At 40.7% G+C, this 19,318-nt stretch overlaps 1 protein-coding gene across 1 annotated transcript in view; it reads right to left on the bottom strand.

Moving 5' to 3' along the window:
* CHST8 (carbohydrate sulfotransferase 8) overlaps window positions 1-9,527 on the bottom strand; it is a 262,245-nt gene extending 252,718 nt beyond the window's left edge. Inside the window, exon 1 of the mRNA XM_037878141.2 lies at window positions 9,321-9,527. The gene's annotated coding sequence lies outside the window, so the exon portion shown is untranslated. The remainder of the gene's footprint in view (window positions 1-9,320) is intronic.
* Window positions 9,528-19,318: the final 9,791 nt, after the last annotated feature.

The raw sequence follows: 19,318 nt of genomic DNA, 5'->3' as shown, positions 1-19,318 counted from the left end.
ATGGAAATTAATATCAGACAATCTTAATTCTGTGGTGGTGTATATCAGAATCACTGTTGTTAACATAGACAATTAAATGGTTGGGGTTGCAGATCAGCTGCTATTGTAGGAGATTTTTTCCTATAAGTGTGATTTAAGTATTGCTTTTTGACAAATCTGGAAGAGAACATTCCCATGGCACAGGAATGAATTTGTGCCTAGTTCTGCTGGATGTTGAAACCTGTGTTGGATGGGATGAGCACCTGCAGTCTGGAGTGACAGACATAAGTGCTTTATGTGGAGTAATCTAAATATACTTGTGGTCACCTGATAACCTGCTGAAGTAAGTAAGTTTCAATCACTGCAGACTGGAATGGAATTGTCAATCAATCTAATTTGAAAAATCGTAAAAACATTTTCACTACCTAACAATTTAAAGTTCTGTTATATGGTCTTTTTTGTGGGGGAGGAAGGGGGACTAAATGAAAGAAATAATTACACTCTAAATTGCAACACAAAGATCAGATTCATGGTGTACTAACCTTTATGTACTTAGAGTCTCACATGTTTTATTAGCCCGGACTCTACTTTGCAATTTCATCCATTGTTTATGGATTATTATTGTTTCCTAAATGAATTTTGTGACTCCTGAGAAATAAGTTATCCAAAGTTTCAGAGACCAAAGCTCTTTATTTTCTTGCCAAATGAAATAAATGCAAGTGTCACTTTGACTTCATGGACAGCTCCATTTTATGCACTGGTTTAATTTTCTTTTACTGGTATATTTTGGGTTTCTAAAATTATTATTTTGCTAATGCAGCTCACATACTGCATGGTAGGTCTAAGGCTGGCTGTGTGAAAAACTATAAGTAAATAATATAGTAAAAGATGGTGATTTGCATTTGTATATATCTTCCATCAGAAGATCTAAACAGTAAAAAAAAATTACTGAATTTAGTTTAACCAAGTTTAGTGAATAATATTATCACCATTTTAAAGATACCAAAACTAAGACACATTGGCTCAAATTTTCAAATTTGGATGCCCAACATTAGGCACCTAACTATGACCCTGATCCTGCAAACTCATATGTGGGTAACTTTATGTGCGTGAACAGGCACATTGAACAAAATGAAACTACTAACATACATAAAGATCTTCACGTGTAAGTAACAGCAGGATCCAAAGTAGTCTGATTGTGGTGGATCTGGCCCATGCTCACACTGAAGTCAACGAATGCTGAAAAACAGGTATTTTTATTTAGGTACTTAAATGCAGATTTAGGTGTCTAACCATAGGCAGCCAAGTTTGAAAATTGTGCTCAGAAAGCTTAAGTACTTGATCCTACAACCCCTACTCATATGACTCATTACTACTATCTCAAGTAGTCTCATTTTCTTAGATTAACTTACTTCCATGAGGTTGGTTGTTGTGTGAACAAGAATTAGAAGATTGAGCCCTAAGAGACTTTACCAAGATCATGGAGGTCTTTTGGCAGCACTGGAAACTGAAAGCATGTCTCCTGGCTAACAGCCTTGTGTCTTAATCCCAAGAGCATCCTCTATCCCTTTCTCCCAGAACAAGGATTTGGACCTTATAGTAAGCATGGTTCTTTGTGATTAAGAGTGAAAGGCCATTTCTGGAGGTTCTGAAATACATTTTAAATGAAGTATTTTAAGGGATGTGGTGTAATTGTCGAGTTTGCATATTTAATAGACATTTGGCTATAAACATTCTAAGAAAAGTGCCTAGTTAATATCAGTTTGACAGTAAATTGGCACAATGCTGAGCTCCTATGCATCAAATTAGCATTGATCTGCAAAATGTTTCTGAAAGGTTTCTTAAGTCTGCCAACTTTTCAAATCAATTTTGGAGAAAAGGGCTTCGGCTGGTTTTTGAAGTTTGATAAACTTTTCAAATTGTCTATCATGAGACTGCAGACCTTTCCAATCTTTGCTTTTGAAATGCTAATTCTTTTCAAATGTTGTTGTTTTTCCCCATCCTCATTCAATAATAATCAATTCTGTTTTAATTTGTTTCTTCTCTGTATGTACAGTTTTAAAGTCTCTTTCTCTCTGAGTTCACAGAGCCTGACATTACAAGTGAGCAGGTCCCTGCATAGATAGATACTCTTTCAGCGAGGCATTGTGTAGAGAGCACGTACTGAACATGCTGGAATGCTGGTGCTTGGTAGTCTACTCTGGGTACATAATCGCTTCCAGGTGGAGTGTAAGGAACTGGCTTTGAGCCATAATGTTGTAAATGGTTTTGATTCTGGCTGCCTAAGAGATTGCGCCTCTTTCTGTGTGATATTAATACAGCTGTGATTACCAGAGGCAATAAAGCTCAAACTCCCTCAATTAATACAAGATTAATAATATGGCAGCAGAGAATGCTCTGTGAAGGGTTCACGGCTTTGGAACTTATTCCTGTTCCGGTGTGGTCTGCCAGAGACTGGCTTTGTTAACCCTCCCGGCATACTGTAAAGTCAACATTTCTCTTGGGCTTTCTATCAGGGGTAGGTTGAAGTTGGTGTCAATGGGTGGTGTCTGAATGAGGTTAATCTGGGAAGAGAAGGGATTATTCCATGTTTTATGTTCCTGGTTGGTTTCAGTGAACTTGGTTGGTTGTATTTTGCTATATTGATTTTTAATTATGAATTTTCATTCTTGACAACACCCAGAGCTATGGACCGGAGCTGTGCAACCTGAAGCAAAATAAATAAGACAAAATGCTGACATTTTTCTGAATAGTTTTACATTTATCTTAATCTAGATAGAAATACAAATGATGAATAATGTAACTTCACCAAATGACTGAACCTTTTGCCTAAAATGAGCTATAACAGCCACCCAAGTGCCCTGCCAGTGGCATTCTGTACGAGCACAGAATACAGAGGTTCATGAACTAGAGCCCTCTCCCCTCGAGCAGTGGAAATTGCATGTGTTTTGCGGGGAACATATCTGAATGGGCTGTTTAATGGTTGCTTATAATTATGGGATGGATTATTGGAGCAGCTTTGTGAGCTCTCCCACCAATACAAAGCGGCTCTAAAACCAATACAGCTAGCCCCAGAAGGCTCACCTCAGGGTAAGGGGATCTCCTGGTGGAATAGTGTCAGTGGGGCACCTCTGATACCATCCCCTCCAAGCTGTCTTATTCTCCCTTGTGCTTTGGTGGATTTATGCTGGGGACCAGATTGATGTACAATCAGCCCATGATCGAGGAAGTGGAAAGGTGGCTTTGATGACACTTTGCACCACCTTCCTTGTTGTGCTACATGCTGCTCAGCTGAAGCTGTGGATCTGGGTTTCAATAGTACTAATACGTATATTTGCAGTTGCAATGAGGCCCAGCCTCCTCGTCTGTTCCTCCAAAATGAGTTTTGGTTGAAAATCAGACTGCCTATTTTTCTACCTTCTCTCAAAACTTCCAGTGATGTCTGTGTGGGTGCTGCATGTTCAAGGAATGCACTTGTGACCAACCTCACCAAAGGCCCTGTGAGAATTAAGGAAAAAAGTAGGTAGAAACAATGTTGTTTCTTTGGCTCATCTGAATTCGGAGAGAAATATCAGCTCCTGTCTGATGATGTAGGTTCACATGTTTATGATTTCTATCAGTTAGAACTCTGTTAATCACTTTCTGCTGTTTCATCCTTTAACATGAGTTCACTTGGAGCTGTGAAATACACCATTTTTGCCATGACTCATTTGTGAAATCTGTCACCTTCCTTTGTGGTTTGAATTGTACCCTAGTTAAACATCATTGTTAATTAGAAAAATCTGTGATTTGTTTCCTACAGGTAAACTTTATTTCTCTTCTGTCCTCAATGTTCACTTGAAAGGTGTGATTCCAGTCACTTATCTTTTGTGACTAATGAAAAATGACTTGAAAGCCAGTTTTGGCTGGATTTGCACACACTGTGCTTTAGCTTTTGCTCTTTTACTTTAGCTCAGTGTGCACATTGGGCTCACTCCTGCTCCAGTGGAAGCTTTGACGTGAGCTTCAGTTAAAGCAAATTTGGTCACATATTTAGGCTGGATAAAATATAATTTTTATTTTTTATAATTGACAGATAATATCAATGTTTATTTTTAAGGATTTCCCCAACAATTTTTATCAATTTAAAGGTTCACTGTTGTGAGAAATCATGGAGGGGTTAGACAATAATTATTCAATGATAGTAGATGTTGAGAATCAAAAATCAAAGCATTAAACCATTAGAACACAAGTTGTCAAGGTCACGTCAAAATATATCAAGTAGATGTTCTTAAATCAAACTCTAATAAATAATCAACACCATTTTTCTTACTTTGCCTATCTGTAAATTTTGACTATTTGTAATGGAATTATTTTTCATCTTTGTGTGTGTATGGTGAAATCAATGTTTACCAACATTTAATGATAAATATCTAATGCTTCCAAACCTAATTACTTTGCATTTACCATCTGAATATATTTCTCCCAGCACTTGCCACAATGGTGTGAAAAATAGAAAAGCATATTTCACAATGTATGTACCCTCTACTGATTATATTTTAAACTGGTGGTAAAACTAAATACAAAATAATCATAATAAATATTGTATACCCTATATACACACTAAATATTCTGGCAGTATTGATCTCATCTATAATCAGTCGTATTAATCTTTTGTTTTTCACATATTATAAACAATATCCTGTGGGCACTCCACAAGAGGAACTCCTACTTAGGATTGGGCCCTAAATTCCAATAGGTTCAGTGGTTTGGTTAAAGTGCCACAGATGTTTACAGCTTCTTAATATGTTAATTGCTCATTGATGAGATGTCTTGTTCATCCATACTGTTATCCATATTGTTCATCCACCCTGTGTAATTCACAGCCTCCAACAAATCTAGTAAACCATTATTTCATTATTTCTGTCACCAAAAAACAATGATAAATGGTCTTATTTTTAAGATCAGTAAGAATAGTCTAATGGAGTATAGTAGAGTTTATTGGCTGCACATGCCAAAGTGGAATTAGGCTATTAATACTGGGACTAGAATTTGGCCTGAACACTTTTGACCCTTAGCACAGTACCCTTACAGGGTAAATCCAATTATTTTAATGATTGATATTAGGAGGGGAGTTAAATTTAACATAGTTTGAGCATCTCTCTCTCTCTCTACCCATTTTTACTTTAATTTTCCTTCTCACCTCTCTGCTCCTATGGTGTTCTGTTTTCTTGCTAATTTCAGACTCTACCTCATTTAGGTTCATCATGTCCTGTTTGAAGTACAATCAACTAAATAGATAAGATCAGGAGCATTTCTACAGACAGGAGAGTGAGCAACTCTGAGTTTCGTGCTGTAATTTAACCAGGGGTGAAAGTAAGTTAAAGGACTTACCAGTATGCCGGAGTCCCGAGCAGGGGGCGTGGCATCAACCAGAAAAGGCGGGGCCTTTAAATACCCAGGCTCTTTAAATCACCCTCGGAGCTCCAGCCGCCGCTACCCCGGGGCTCTGGCAGCGGGGCTCGGGCGGCGCTTTAAAGGGCCCAGGGCTCTGGCCGCTGCAGGAAGCCCCGGGCCCTTTAAATTGCCAGCCCTGGGAAGCCAGTCCGGTCTGGCACGGTGTACCGTCTCTTGCCGGTATGCCATACTGGACCGTACTGGCTTACTTTCACCTCTGAATTTAACCCATCATCATAAACCAGAAAGAAAATATTCAGGATTATCTAAGGTGGATCTTCAGTACTACTTTCCTTCCAGTCATCTAACCCATTCCTGCTCCCACTGAAGGAACTGGTAAAATTCCTTTGGATGTCTGTGGGAGTAGGATTGGGTCCTTATGCTGTTGTAAGACAACCCATGCCCCTTATTATATACAATGCATTAAACTCTGAAGTACTGAAGCCATCTTATTATAAACTATTTACTTACCACTACTATGTACTAATCACCAGATAGCAATAAAAGCTTTTACACTCCCATCCTGTCTGTGATCAGCAGAAACATAAAAAGCATATTAGCCAATTGATTTTTGGCATTAATTGTGAGCCAGGAGCAGTGCATGGAGTACATAGAAATTTTTCAAGCAGGAAAATTCAATTTTAGTTTTTTAAAAGTGATTTTGGAAGATACTCAAACATGCCTAATAGACACACTTTTCAAATAGCATAAAGCAAAAAGTAGTTCTTAGCTTACATAAACATAAAGATTTGAATAAATGTTAAAAAGCCAAATTATCCTGATATTCCATAATCTGTAAATGTTCATCACAAATACATCAAATATGCATGAAGTTTCCCAACAGACATTTTGGTTACAAGATTTAAAAGGCATATCAAAATCTTCAACCCCTATAAAACTTTCACAGATTCCAAAGATCAATCAGTTGCAACTTCCACCTTTCATATCCCTTTTCAGTAAGTAGCAAAAGAAAATCAGAATTCACTGTTTTATTTTACAGCTCTGGTGATATATAAATAAATCATCAACACATGCTCATTGATGTCTCCATACAAATAATTAAGTCTTGACCTTCTGTTATGACACTTCCTAAATTTTTTTGGTGCTTGAAACTAGTGCTCAGAAAATATATTTCACACCGTATAAACAAGGATGTTTCAAGAGTGGTGGGAGGGGTCCAGTTCACTTTCACTTATTTTTTTCTACATTTGATTCTGCCATGTATATTGAGTTATTATTGATTATCAATCTCTGTAGCAGTCTACAATATGGGTTGAATTGTTACATGTAATTGCTGTTGAAAGTTTGCTTCATTAGAAGCAAACTTGGATTAGGTCTCCAGAAGCTACATTTTCACAGTGCTCCTCCATATGGTGGTGTAATCTAGCCTGGGTACTTAATATTTTTTTTTATTATTTACTTTGCTCAGAACTCCAATAACCCTTGTGACCGCTGTCTTTGTGTTCAACTGGGCTAGGTAGCAGGTGTCAGCAAAAGTTTAATTTGGAAGCTCATGAATTCTAAAGAGGAGCTTAACTGTTATCCCCAACACTGGGAGCTTCCGTGGCCTACGCCTGGAAAAAAGCAAATCCCGTGAACATGAAAGGAATTTATGAGATGCCAGTCATCTGACAAAATGAAATCTTTTCAGGATAAACAAGGGATGGCTTTTTTATCCGGTGATAATTAATAATAAATTAGACTACATTTCTAATTTGTGAGAATTCCTTATATGAGACCATTAATGTTTACTATTCAACTTCCTAACTGGCAATGTCTGTGGCCAGAGTTCTTCAAAACTGTAAAAACAACGAGGTGTACTTGTGGCACGTTAGAGACTAACAAATTTATTTGGGCATAAGCTTTCGTGGGCTAAAACCCACTTCATCAGATGCTTTGTGGGTTTTAGCCTCTAAGGTGCCACAAGTACTCCTCATTGTTTTTGCTGATACAGACTAACACGGCTACCACTCTGAAACCTTTAAAGCTGTAACGTTTAAATCTTGAAACAAAATACATCATGGTACCCTTCTGACACAAATAATGTGCATCTCTGTTTTTTATAAACAGATTAAAGTTAAACTGTACACATTTCCATCTGAAGATAGACTAGTTATAGGAAGAAAGCTACATTAAACTGACTTCATGGGCTTCCTAAACCCCCAGAAGCCTAAAAATTGGACTTGAGGCTACGACCTTGCTTTTTTATGTCTAGTTATTTCACTACCGATATCAAAGGATCCTAGACAATAGAGATGGAAAATGGCTGATAGACATTTAGCTCCTTCACCTGCCAATACAACATTGTCCACTATACTATATTTTCCACTGCTTTGTTTAGTCAAGTTTTAAATGGCTCAAGTGGCATGGTACAGTACTGTACAGTCTGAGTGGTCTAATCTGAATTAGACAAAAATCAAGATTAATATAGATTATGCTCTAGAAGAAAATAATTTTGCTAAATTTAATAAATAATTAAATGAATGTAATTCTATTTATAAAATGAGAAAATGAGAGAGTGAGTTAGCTCCCCTTAGTATGTTTATAGTTTGAGCCCTGAAGAGAAAGGGTGAGTTAGAAGTAGGAATAGAATTGCAACCTATTGTGATTTTTTTATTTTACTAATGTATAATCAAGGGACTTTGTATCGAAATATTTTTAAAGAAGAAACATATATCTTGTGAAAGACCCGTTCATTTATTTGAAACGTAGTTTAAAGCAAGTATTAACCCCTTGCATTTCTGGTGTATAGTGTAAGGATTTATGACAGGTTTCAGAGTAACAGCTGTGTTAGTCTGGGTATTCGCAAAAAGAAAAGGAGTACTTGTGGCACCTTAGAGACTAACCAATTTATTTGAGCATGAGCTTTCGTGAGCTACAGCTCACTTCATCGGATGCACATGCTCAAATAAATTGGTTAGTCTCTAAGGTGCCACAAGTACTCCTTTTCTTTTTGTAAGGATTTATGAGCATCTTTTGAAATGTGCACTACCCTGCACAGACAGAGGCAAGGCATTAGTGGAACTGTGCGTTACCCCATCAGTATGTATTCGGGAATTGTCCCAGGCTACTTTTTTGACCGGCTAGAGCAGCTCATTCGGAGCTGTTATGGTCTGCCATGCCAATGAGGGTTTAGGGATTCTCAAGCCCACAAATCTCCCAGCTGCAGAGCAACGTGAACTACATTTGCCTGCTAAAAATCCTTACATTGTTCTCCCGGGGAAAAAATTGATGCACATATGCAAGAAGCTGCATTACTAAAATGCAACTACAGTGAGAACAGAAATCAAACCGCGCCAAACCACTGGGTCACCCGATGGACTAATCGAGGAACCATTTCCACGGGAGTTGGGGGTCAAGGGAAGTTTGGGGCCAAAGTCTTGCAGTTAATCAAAACTCTCAGTAACTTCAGGCTCAGGTCCTGAGCACACGGGGCAGGAGTTGGCTCCTAGACATCCCCCGCCCCCCCAGCAGACAACAGGGTGGTTTTTTTTCTTAATAGTCTGGTAGTTTGAGGAGCAGGTGTCAGCCCGAGTCTCCTGCTTTTCAAAGCCGCTCTCCCCGTGGGGGTGGGGGTGGTGTTAAAACTGCTGCCCAGAGCGGGTCCCAAGTTTGTTTGTTTGTTTGTTTGCAAATTGCCCACGCCCCGCCGCGAGTCCCTGGGGCCCAGGCCAGCGCCAGGTGCCGGGGCCGCGGCCGTGGGCGTCCTGCCCCACGCGGGCTCCGCCAGGCGCCGCCCCAGCCGCGCTGCCCCGAAGTCCCGGGAAAGTTTCTCCGCGCCGCTCGCGAGCGGCACTTTCCCGAAGTCGGGGCGTGCCGGCGCGGCGGGACCCCGGGGGCTGCTCCGCGCGCCCTCGCCCGGCCGGCGGTGACCCCTCCCCGGGGGCGGACCTGCGCGCACTGACCTGGCCACCGGGAGCAGCGCCCCCTCCTCTGCGGGCGGCTCAGCGCATCCTCCGGCCGGGGGGCTCCGCGCCGCCCCGCTGGGCTCCCGCCGCTCCGTCCGGGCACTTCCGCGCCTCCCCGCCGGCAGGACGCAGGGAGCTGGGCTGGGAGGAGAAAAGTGGGACAGTCAGCCCGGAGCTTGCAGGCGGCTGCCTCCCCCCGCGCCCCGCCGCCTCCTGCCGCCGCGCCGGGCTCGCTGCCTGGCCGGGGAGGCTCCCAGGGAAGTGATGCTCCTGCCTCCCGGCAAGGCTGGGCAGCGCGGGCTCTGAAGGGCTGAGCTGAGAGCCGGCTCCCTTTCCCCTCGCCTCGCCGCCGCCGCCGCCTCCTCCGCCATGGCAACACGGGAGGCAGCCTGCCAGCCCCTTGCCCTGCTCTGCCACGGCTCGGAGCCGGCGTCCCCAGCCCCGGGAGCTGGGGAACAGACCCCTTCTTTGTCACTTGCCTCTTGGCCAGAGGCGGGGGCGGTGGGGGGAGGCTGTCACGGCGGCTCCACTGGGCTCAGCGCGCTGCGATTTGTCTGAGCAAGGGGGCTTGTTCGCGCTTATTAATGCAAATCTAATGAAGTAAAGTCAGAGCTCCCTGGGGTAAGGGGGAGCAGGTGCTGGTTTGTTTCAGGCTGGGAAATGAATGTGGAGGCACGGTTATTTATTTTTTTCTAAGTATCTAATCACTCTCAATTTCCGAAGGATGAAAGTACATGTGGAGACATTTCAATGCCTTCACATTTCCAGGGTGGTATTTCCCTTTAAAGTTTTACATGCATCCCCCCCTCGTCGTCCCCCCCCCCACACACACACACCACAAAGCTGCTGAATTATGCATTGTCTGCAGGGGAAATTAATTTTGATCAAAACAGGGGAGTTTGTTTTAAAAACATATATACACCTATTGTTTGCCACTAAGCTGCATAATAACCCTGATCATTCTGAATATTTGACTAAGACATTTCAAATCCTAAAGGGAAAGTTGCAGAAAAAGGAAATCCCAACCAGCTACAAGATTCCTTAGATCTCCAGGAGAGAAAAATTCCTTTTTAGGGCGCAGGAGAGAATCTTTTTATATATATATATATATATATATATTTGTACTTTAGTCCAGAAATACACGGATATGTTTGTACTTTAGTCCAGAAATTCAATCTTGGGCTGTTAAGAAGAGGCATGGCCCAAGTTTGCCCTCCAAAAGGTTCTGATTGTGAGTAATAATCCAAAGGGGGTAAGTGCTAGAAGTAACTGGAAGAAAACTGAAGTGATGTAGATCTTGAACAATACTACAGAACTAGATGTGTTATGACCTGTGCGTGTGAACCAAGGAGCTTTGTCTGGAAGCTAGAATGTTAGGTGTATAATGCATAGAAGGTAGCTCTTGCACTCTCTACTGGCAGATGCTACTTTTCTGATCCTTTCCTGCACAGCTCCACTGCAGAATAAACAATCAGAAATTCTATGCGGAAATACTACACAGGAATGCTCTCTGTGGCATACATTCCAGTTGTTTGGCCTAATAAAGTGTGGCCGCCTGGATAAAATCCTAATCAGGAACAGTCAGACGAAACAATACCCCCAGAGCACTGGATCAGCTAGATGGCATTCTGCTCTCCTGGCCCTCTCCTCAGTGTTTAGAATGGAGGAAACCCAGGGCAAACCTTTATATCAGGTTGGCCTTGCAGCAGAGTGGCTCTACAGAGATGTGCTCCAGAGATGTGGAGAGAGTGGCAATATCCAAGGAGACATGATTGTGACCACTGGAACTTTTGCAAATAGGCCCTTCAGGCATGATAAATGAGCAAAGAAAAAGAAGGTTGGTTAAAGAAACCTCTGGAAAATAAGGACTGTAGAGAGTTTCATTAATGCCACTTATATAAATATATTGTATCTTTCTTAATTTACACTTTAATCCTGGAGGAAACAAAAATGCCAACTAACCACTCTTGTCTAGTATCAGATGCTCATAGGAATACATTATAGTGAGATATTGTCGATGTTGTTTCCTGAATTGCTTTAAGAAATAAGCATGGTACAAAATAAATATTTTCTTACAGCTACATTGAACTGTCTGTCTCATGTAGCATCTTTATTAAAGTGCTACACAATGAAAAATGTATACCAAGACCAATTCACACCTCTTGGCTAGGAATAAACTTCTAATTAGTTCCAGGTGTGTCTAATAAAAGAACTAGGTATGCTATTTATCCATTGTTTAGAATTACTGAAATACATTGCACCAGATCTGTCTCCTGGCAATCAATTATTTGCATTAGACAGGTGTGACTTATTAAAATATTGAGTAAGGATCCAATCCTGCCATCTTTTTCAGGCAATATTCTCAATGAAAAATGGGAGATTTGGCTGAGTAAGGACTGTAGGATCAGACTTCATTAGATAAATAAAGCACATATATTCAAGTTTTCTAATGTGGGAGGGGGGTAGAGTTTATATGGTGTTAAGAAAACCAACAACAAATACGTTTCTCCTGAGAGATGAGAAATCTATCAATTCAGTGTTTTACCTCAGCTATTCCATCCCATTCCTTGTGCAGCAGGAGACACAGATTTTAACAGCAAGAATAAATAAATCTAACTGGAGAAAGCGTATGGATTATATACAACATATAAAATATTCTTTGATGTCTGTTACTATTGTGGATGACCTAGAGAGTATGATACTCTGGAGGATTAAATCCTGTTTACTTCATTCATGAAAGCTGTCCCACTGAAACCAAGAAGTATTCATGTGAGTAAGATGAGCAGGTTTTGGCCTTGTGTCATTTACTTATATTTAATCTAAAAACCTTTTTAATAGAAGATTTCAGTGAAAGGCTAAAAAACAATCTGCTAGCTACTGATTGACATCAGCTGTGTGCCCTATTGTTGGTTACATTTACAAGGGCTGTCAACTACTTCTTAGTGAGGAATTCAGTTTAATCTCCATTGTTTTCAATATGTTCTTAGAAGCTTGAAAATAAAATATCTTTCACCACTGATTTTGTGGGGCTTATTTTTCCAGTTGGAAAAATTGATTTCCTCCCTCCCCCATGTCTTTAATGAAACACAAGGCAGCATGTACCCCCTTAGTTTTCTTCCCTGTTTCTTCACCTGAATGCTTAATGTTGTTAGCAGACATGTGCCTGGCTCTGGGACCACTGTTTTTGGTTAATTGCTACTGCAAAGCTAGTGGAAGCAACGCAAGAACACAAAACATTTTTCTGAGATGACAGAACAAAAGAAATAGCAAAAATAATCAAAACTGGTTAGACTGTTTTACTTAGCAAGGGAAAAAATGATTGATAGGCAGCTATAAGAACAACAACAAAAAGTTTTATCCAGCTCTTTCTATAAAATGAGCACAGTCTTTGTTAGTATGAGGAGGAAACGTTTTGAAACGATTGCAATATTTATTGTTTACTTTTTCAGTGATCTTTTGTATGCTTCAGAATTTGATTATACATTATAATGTGTGCTCTTGCTCGCTCTGTATCTATAAATACAGTAGTATATAATAATATTAGTATACACACTGTAATGTGTGAAAATGGGTTGAGGATTCTTGGCTGTTTCATATCACAAATTGTCACCTAGAATCCTATTTTAATCCTATTTTCACTGAAACTAGTTGAAATTATTAACTGGTTCATTTATAAGGCAAATAAAATGTATATATTTTTAAACTTTAATTTTTTGTTGTGGAGAAATAAAAGTTCCTTCTAGTTATTAAAAAAAAAAGAAGAAATATTTGCAGGAAATTAATTGTGAAGGTGCTTTGAAATCCTTAAAACATTTCAGTTGGAAACATGTAGAAGTTATTTTTTCTAAGGCTTTGGAGGCTAACCTTTTCCATAATAATAATATCTATTGTGCTGAATGCATCTGTAAATTATGGGTTCCCCTCTTGTGGTTTCCATGAAGCCAAAGTCTGTTTTTCTGTGAATGACGTGGAGGTTCATTTTATACTGTATCTTTATTCATTTCTCAGAAAACAGCACAGAGAAAAATGAACAGAACATATGGTGCCTTCTATCAGTCATCATTACTGTTTCTTCAGCTATGTCAACACCCCACAAATAGCAAATGAGTGTGAATTTCTACTGCTGAAAGAGTAAAGAAGAAATGGTTAGTGTATCAGAGTAAAAATCAATAAATATTAAAATAACCATCAAGTGGAAATGTAATAAATTATTAAAGCATTCACGAGAATGCAGAGAAAAGGCCTCAACTGTCAAACAATAATATCAAACCGGCAAACATAGGGCTGGAGCAAGAACTCGTGAATTTCTCTTGATTTGATAACTAAGCCTGAAATATTGATGGGACACAGTCTCTCTTGCCTATTCTTTATGAATGATTCTGTACTATTTGAGGTGCTCATACAGACAATACTCAAATATGAACTGTGAGGAATGGATTGTAATAGTTTGTCTCAGGGGCATCCATAAAATCCTGAATTTCCTTTTAAGCAGACATCTAGAAAAGAGATAATTTTATTTAATTCCCTGTTGCTCCTATTACATTGCTAGTGGAAAGGTTGCAATCCAAACCTTATCTGCAAAGCCTCTGCCATTCTTAAAGTCTCTTGCTAAGACATATATGAGAAAGCATCCTTGGAGATAGCTACCACAGGAACTTAATAAAACCCAATACTGGTAATGTGTATCCCAGCTTTGGAAGGGGATATTTCAAAACTAACCTACTACAGAAGCAGCAGAGGCAGTTGAGGTTTATGAAAGAAATTAATACGTGAAACTTGCTCGGTTTCCTGAGATCAAGAGTTCTCTGAAGGTAAATCCTTAGGCATCTGAAAAAGCTGAAATCCAGTTTTTTCTCTCTCTCAAATCCATTAAAGGCACAAAGGTAGAACCTGTGAAAATGTACTCCTTGTGGTATACCCACAATAAAACAAAATATTAAAGACCTGTATGCAGAAGTCAAGAGCAAACCAAGGCCAGTTTATCTCCCAGGTCTTTAATGGTCTGACAAAGCCTTATTCTTTGCTCAAAATCAAGACAAAACAAAACAGGATGCTAATGTATTTGGAACTGTGCCCTGTGAATACTCTTGGAAGCAATAGCCTATTCATTGCAAGGCCACTTTATTTAGCTAGCCGTCTGAAATAGACGCATGCAAGGTGATTAATAAAACTGTATTTGAATGCTATTGTTTGAACAACCATCTGGAATCATAGTGATGCTTGAATTGGAGTCAAATATCTTCTTCTACTAGTCTCAATATCCCAAGTAACCTTCCTGATTTTTTGATTTTTTTTTTTTTTGGTACCCACAGCTGAGTAAACAAACAGTCCTCCAAAGAATATTCTCTCAAAAATACATGTAAACTGCAAATGAAGGAGAACATGGCAGATTAGCTGGATAGATGAATGGGTAGAATCCATGAAAGAAGGAAAAGTACCTGGATTTTGAAATATGAAATATTAGGAACATGAGTACCAGGAGTATTATCACTCACAGTGAAAGAGAAAATCCTTGGGGAGTAAGGCAAAAGTGAGAAATGCTGAGCATCTCTATGGATTCTGGCTCTGGAAAAATGCTTCTATAAGTGTAGTGTCTGGATTAATCATAGAAATCTTAGATGAGAGAATTGGAAAAGGACTACAAGATCATCAGGTTCATCCTTCTGAAGAGGCAGAATATAGTCCCCTAGAGAGAAGACACTAGTTATTGAACAGATCATAGCCAATAGGCAAACAAGAAACTTTCTGTCTTATAGATGGAAGGCTGCAGTAGCTTCTAATTCAGTGTCACAGGGATGTCCAGGCCCAGAGGTCCCTGGCTGGAGGCCTCAGTGTCCTGCCACACCCTTCACAGGAAAAGCGCAGTAGAGGAGTCCTCCAATGAGGCCTAGCATGGCTGCAGGGGAAGAAGCTAGCGAGAGAGGCTGCAGGGAGCAGCCAATCAGGGCCCAGGAGGACCATATAAAAAGAAAAGGAGTACTTGTGGCACCTTAGAGACTAACCAGTTGCCACAAGTACTCCTTTTCTTTTTGCGAATACAGACTAACATGGCTGTTACTCTGAAACCTGTCATGTAAAAAGAGTTACAAGATGGTCACTTCCTTGCTGGAGCAAGAGGAGTACAGCGGAGCTCCTGCCTGGCTAAAGGGAATTGCAGCACTATGGACAGCTCAGTGGTGGCAGAGATCAGAGAGCGAGAAAGAGCTCCTGGCTGGCTGCTGAGCCTGAAGTTAGATGAGCCTTGAGGTAAGGGTAAAGCTTTGGCAAAGGCTGGGGCCATGGAGAAGTGGCCCAGGGAACTGAAAGCAGTGTAGTTAAAGGGACATGGTGGCACCTGGCTGCTATTCTTAGGGTCCCTAGGCTGGGACCCAGAGTAGTGGGTGGGCCTGGGGTTCCCCTCCACCGCCGTAGGTCACTGTGGAGCTGACCTACAGTCAGACAGTGATAAACCCCCAGAAGGGGAACTGAACTACTTAGTGGCCCAGCTAGAGAGCTGGGACCAGACTAGACCTAGAGGGCAAAACCATTGCCTCCAGGGAGGAAGCCCTGGGGATGTGGCCCGGTACCAGGGCTAGAATTATTTAAAGACTGCAGACACACCCAGCCAGAAAGGGTGCTTGCGAAAGGTGGGTACCACACTGTTACATTGAACCTAGATAGAAAGGCAGCTAGATCTGCCACACCTGGTAAGGGACCCTGCTGCTTTAGCCTTATGGGGTTTTATGCCATGCCTTAGGGGACACCATAATTAAAAATAAGCAAAATTAATCACTATTGTTAACTATGCCTATTTTATTGTTAACAAAAATAATCAGAACACAAACAATAAAGAACGGTTATTTCAGATACAATCTCTTCTGTAAGTCCCTCTGTGGAGAGCTTTCACCAGAGATTGTATCTTTGAGGCTTGATGGGGACCAAGGTATCTTCTTCCCCAAATTAGTAGTGATTTCTGTCTTAGAGTACCTGTCACAGAGTAGCTGTTCCCAGTGCCCCTGGATCAGATCAGGGGAGTCCAATCCAGCCAAGTAAAGGGGCCTGGACTACACCTTGGCCTAGAAAGGGCTGCTGGTGGGCAGGAAGACTGTGTCTGGGGAGGGAAAGCCACAGTGGAGTGGAGATAACTCTGGTGTTAGGTCCCCTGGAGCAAGGGGCCAAGGGCTCTGGGAGACAGCCCTGAGACTGCTGTCCCAGAGCAGGGGTAGCACTGACAAGAACTGGAAAGCTGCCAGAGGCCTCTGAGGGTACATCTGCAGAGGGATAAAAGATCTGCGGCATGGCCACGGCTGGTCCAGGTCAGCTGACTCAGGCTCAGACTGCAGGACTAAAAATTGCTATGTAGACAGTTGGGCTCAGGCTGGTGCCCGAACTCGGATACTCTCCACTTTCTCAGGGTCCCAGAGCTCAGGCTCCAGCCCAAGCCTGAACGTCTAGATAGCAGTTCTTCAGCCAGAACCTGAGCCCCACGAGCCCAAGTCAGCTGTTTGTTTACTTGCTTCTATTCAGAAAATAAACCTGCTTTAAAAAGATTGGGTGTGGCAGCACATATCTTGGAGCTGGGGAGAAGAAACTCTGCTCAAGTGACAATTCGGAGGAATTTATAATTGCCTCTTCCATATCATCATGGAAGGAAGAAACACATTTCTTCAGGCTTGGCTGGATTCAAAATTAGCTGTTGTCATCCTTTCGTTGGCTTAGCACCTTTGTGGGTTTGTCTCGTGAGTAGTTTCAGGTCATGAATAGATTATCGGCTTCTACGTATACAGTAGGGTTTTAAATTTTGTTCAATTTGATGATTATACTGCCTGCAGCTTTGTATGGGGAAATTCTCAGAACATCTTTAAAAATTAGAGTTTTAACTTTTTCTTTTATTCAGGTAATTTTCTGAGATATCCCTCTAATTTCATCAGGTATTATAAGAGTTGAAATTCTGTTTCAAATGAGTCCAAACACATTTACTTTTTACAGAAAAAGATTTTCAGTTCTCAAAATAGACTTTTTAAACTTATTTCTTAAAGCGTGTCTAAATTTAAATAACAATTAGAGAAGGTAATGTCTCTTCTTCTTAATCTTTGGAGAGGTGGCTCTTGTCTTTCTGAGTTGGATAAGGAAGTTTCTTGAGCGTTGCCAGATAACTAATTAATCCCCCAATTAATAGTAATATTTGTATACTCAGATGGCTTCTTATATTAGTAACCAGTCTAACAAGGTCATTGGATTCCATGTTGATACACGAAGCATTTTATCATTTACATAGCAATGATAATAGGAAGTTCTTACATTAGCAGCTTTGCATTTTGATAATATAGTTCCAAATATACATCTCATGAGAAGTTGGTACCATCTTCAAGCATTTAAGGAATAAAGAGGAAACATGAGTTAGATAGAAGTAATCAACATCTTCTATAAAACATTTTCCAGCCCTCCATGTTTTTCTTGATGTGTGAAGGCTTTAGAGTACTTGTAGTGGATAATACTTTCAATAAGAAATTTGTAGGCGTATAACTGAGGTTTTTCTCTATGAAAGGAGGCGGCGGGGAGGAGAAAAGCCTACGTTTAATACTTAGTTTTATATCTCTGATAACACATCCCTAAATTCTTCTTTGCTCCTAAACAGTATGTCCTTTTAACATCAGGACTCTTTCTAGAGTATAAATATCTGACAAAGTCCCCCACCCACTAGGTAAGATCATATCAATACCAGCTGGGTATCTTATATAAAATATGTGTCCTGTTCTTTGATAAAACCTCCTTGTGATTTGTTTGCCTTTTGACCAGAATGGTCCTTGGATTTATGATCTGCCATTTGCAGTATGTTTACAACTTGCAACTAAAGACTTCTATTAAATATTTTATACAAGACATGATGATCAATGCTTATATACATTTTCAAAACATAGCATAAAAGAAAATAGTATAAAAAGTTCAATCAAGATAGAAGTTATAAAAGCTTAATTTTAGAGTCTGTATAAACACACTTGGGTGTTTTCTCCTTTGACATGAGACTTGTCCCTGAGTGACAGAAAGCAGAAACATGGAATTTTTGTAATTAGCTTGCATATCTCAGTTAATAAAATAACCAACCAAAACCATAAGCATATGTTGTTATATTCTCCAGGCATTGTGGGTATAAAATAGAGTATCTCTTAAATTCAGTAAAGGTGGCGGCAAGCTTGTAATGATCTAACATTATAAGAATAAATTATAATACTCCTATTAATAAAACAATTTGTGCATAAATATTGATGTTTCCTCCCTACAGCTGTATTGTCCATAGTAAAAGAATGCCAATCCAGATCTGGTTATTTCAAAAATTCTTTCTGATAAAAGACTCTTTGAAAGTTGAATCTATTTTTATGAGAGAATGCCTCTTTAAAAGATTATCTTGTTGCAAGTTACACCAAATCTATTCTCCAGGCCTCCACTGGATATTTGCAAACTATTATTATTTGTATTAGCCTAGCCCAGTGGTTCCCAAACTTGTTCCGCCACTTGTGCAGGGAAAGCCCCTGGCGGGCCGGGCCGGTTTGTTTACCTGCCGTGTCCACAGGTTCGGCCGATCGCGGCTCCCAGTGGCCGCGGTTCGCTGCTCCAGGCCAATGGGAGCTCCTGGAAGCGACAGCCAGTAGGTCCCTCGGCCCGCGCCGCTTCCAGCAGCTCCCATTGGCCTGAAGCAGCGAACCTTGGCCTCTGGGAGCCGCGATCGGCCGAACCTGCGGACGCAGCAGGTAAACAAACCGGCCCGGCCTGCCAGGGGCTTTCCCTGCACAAGCGGCGGAACAAGTTTGGGAACCACTGGCCTAGTCCCTAGCAGCCTCAGTTATAGCCTAGGCCCCATTTCCTGACCACTGGAGACAGACCTATTGAGGAATCATATGACTATCCTGAGTTATCCTACTTTGTTCTTTTTGGAAAGTCTAGTCATGCTAAAGCTTTCGGAAAACCACTTGTATGAGCCTTGCTATCTTTGTGTGTTTGGACAGGGAAGTGAATCC

This window comes from Chelonia mydas, chromosome 12 (assembly GCF_015237465.2).
Source record: "Chelonia mydas isolate rCheMyd1 chromosome 12, rCheMyd1.pri.v2, whole genome shotgun sequence".
NCBI lineage: Eukaryota > Metazoa > Chordata > Testudines > Cheloniidae > Chelonia > Chelonia mydas.
The sequence above is the reverse complement of the archived record's forward strand: the minus strand, read 5'-3'. Positions and strand labels throughout refer to the sequence as shown.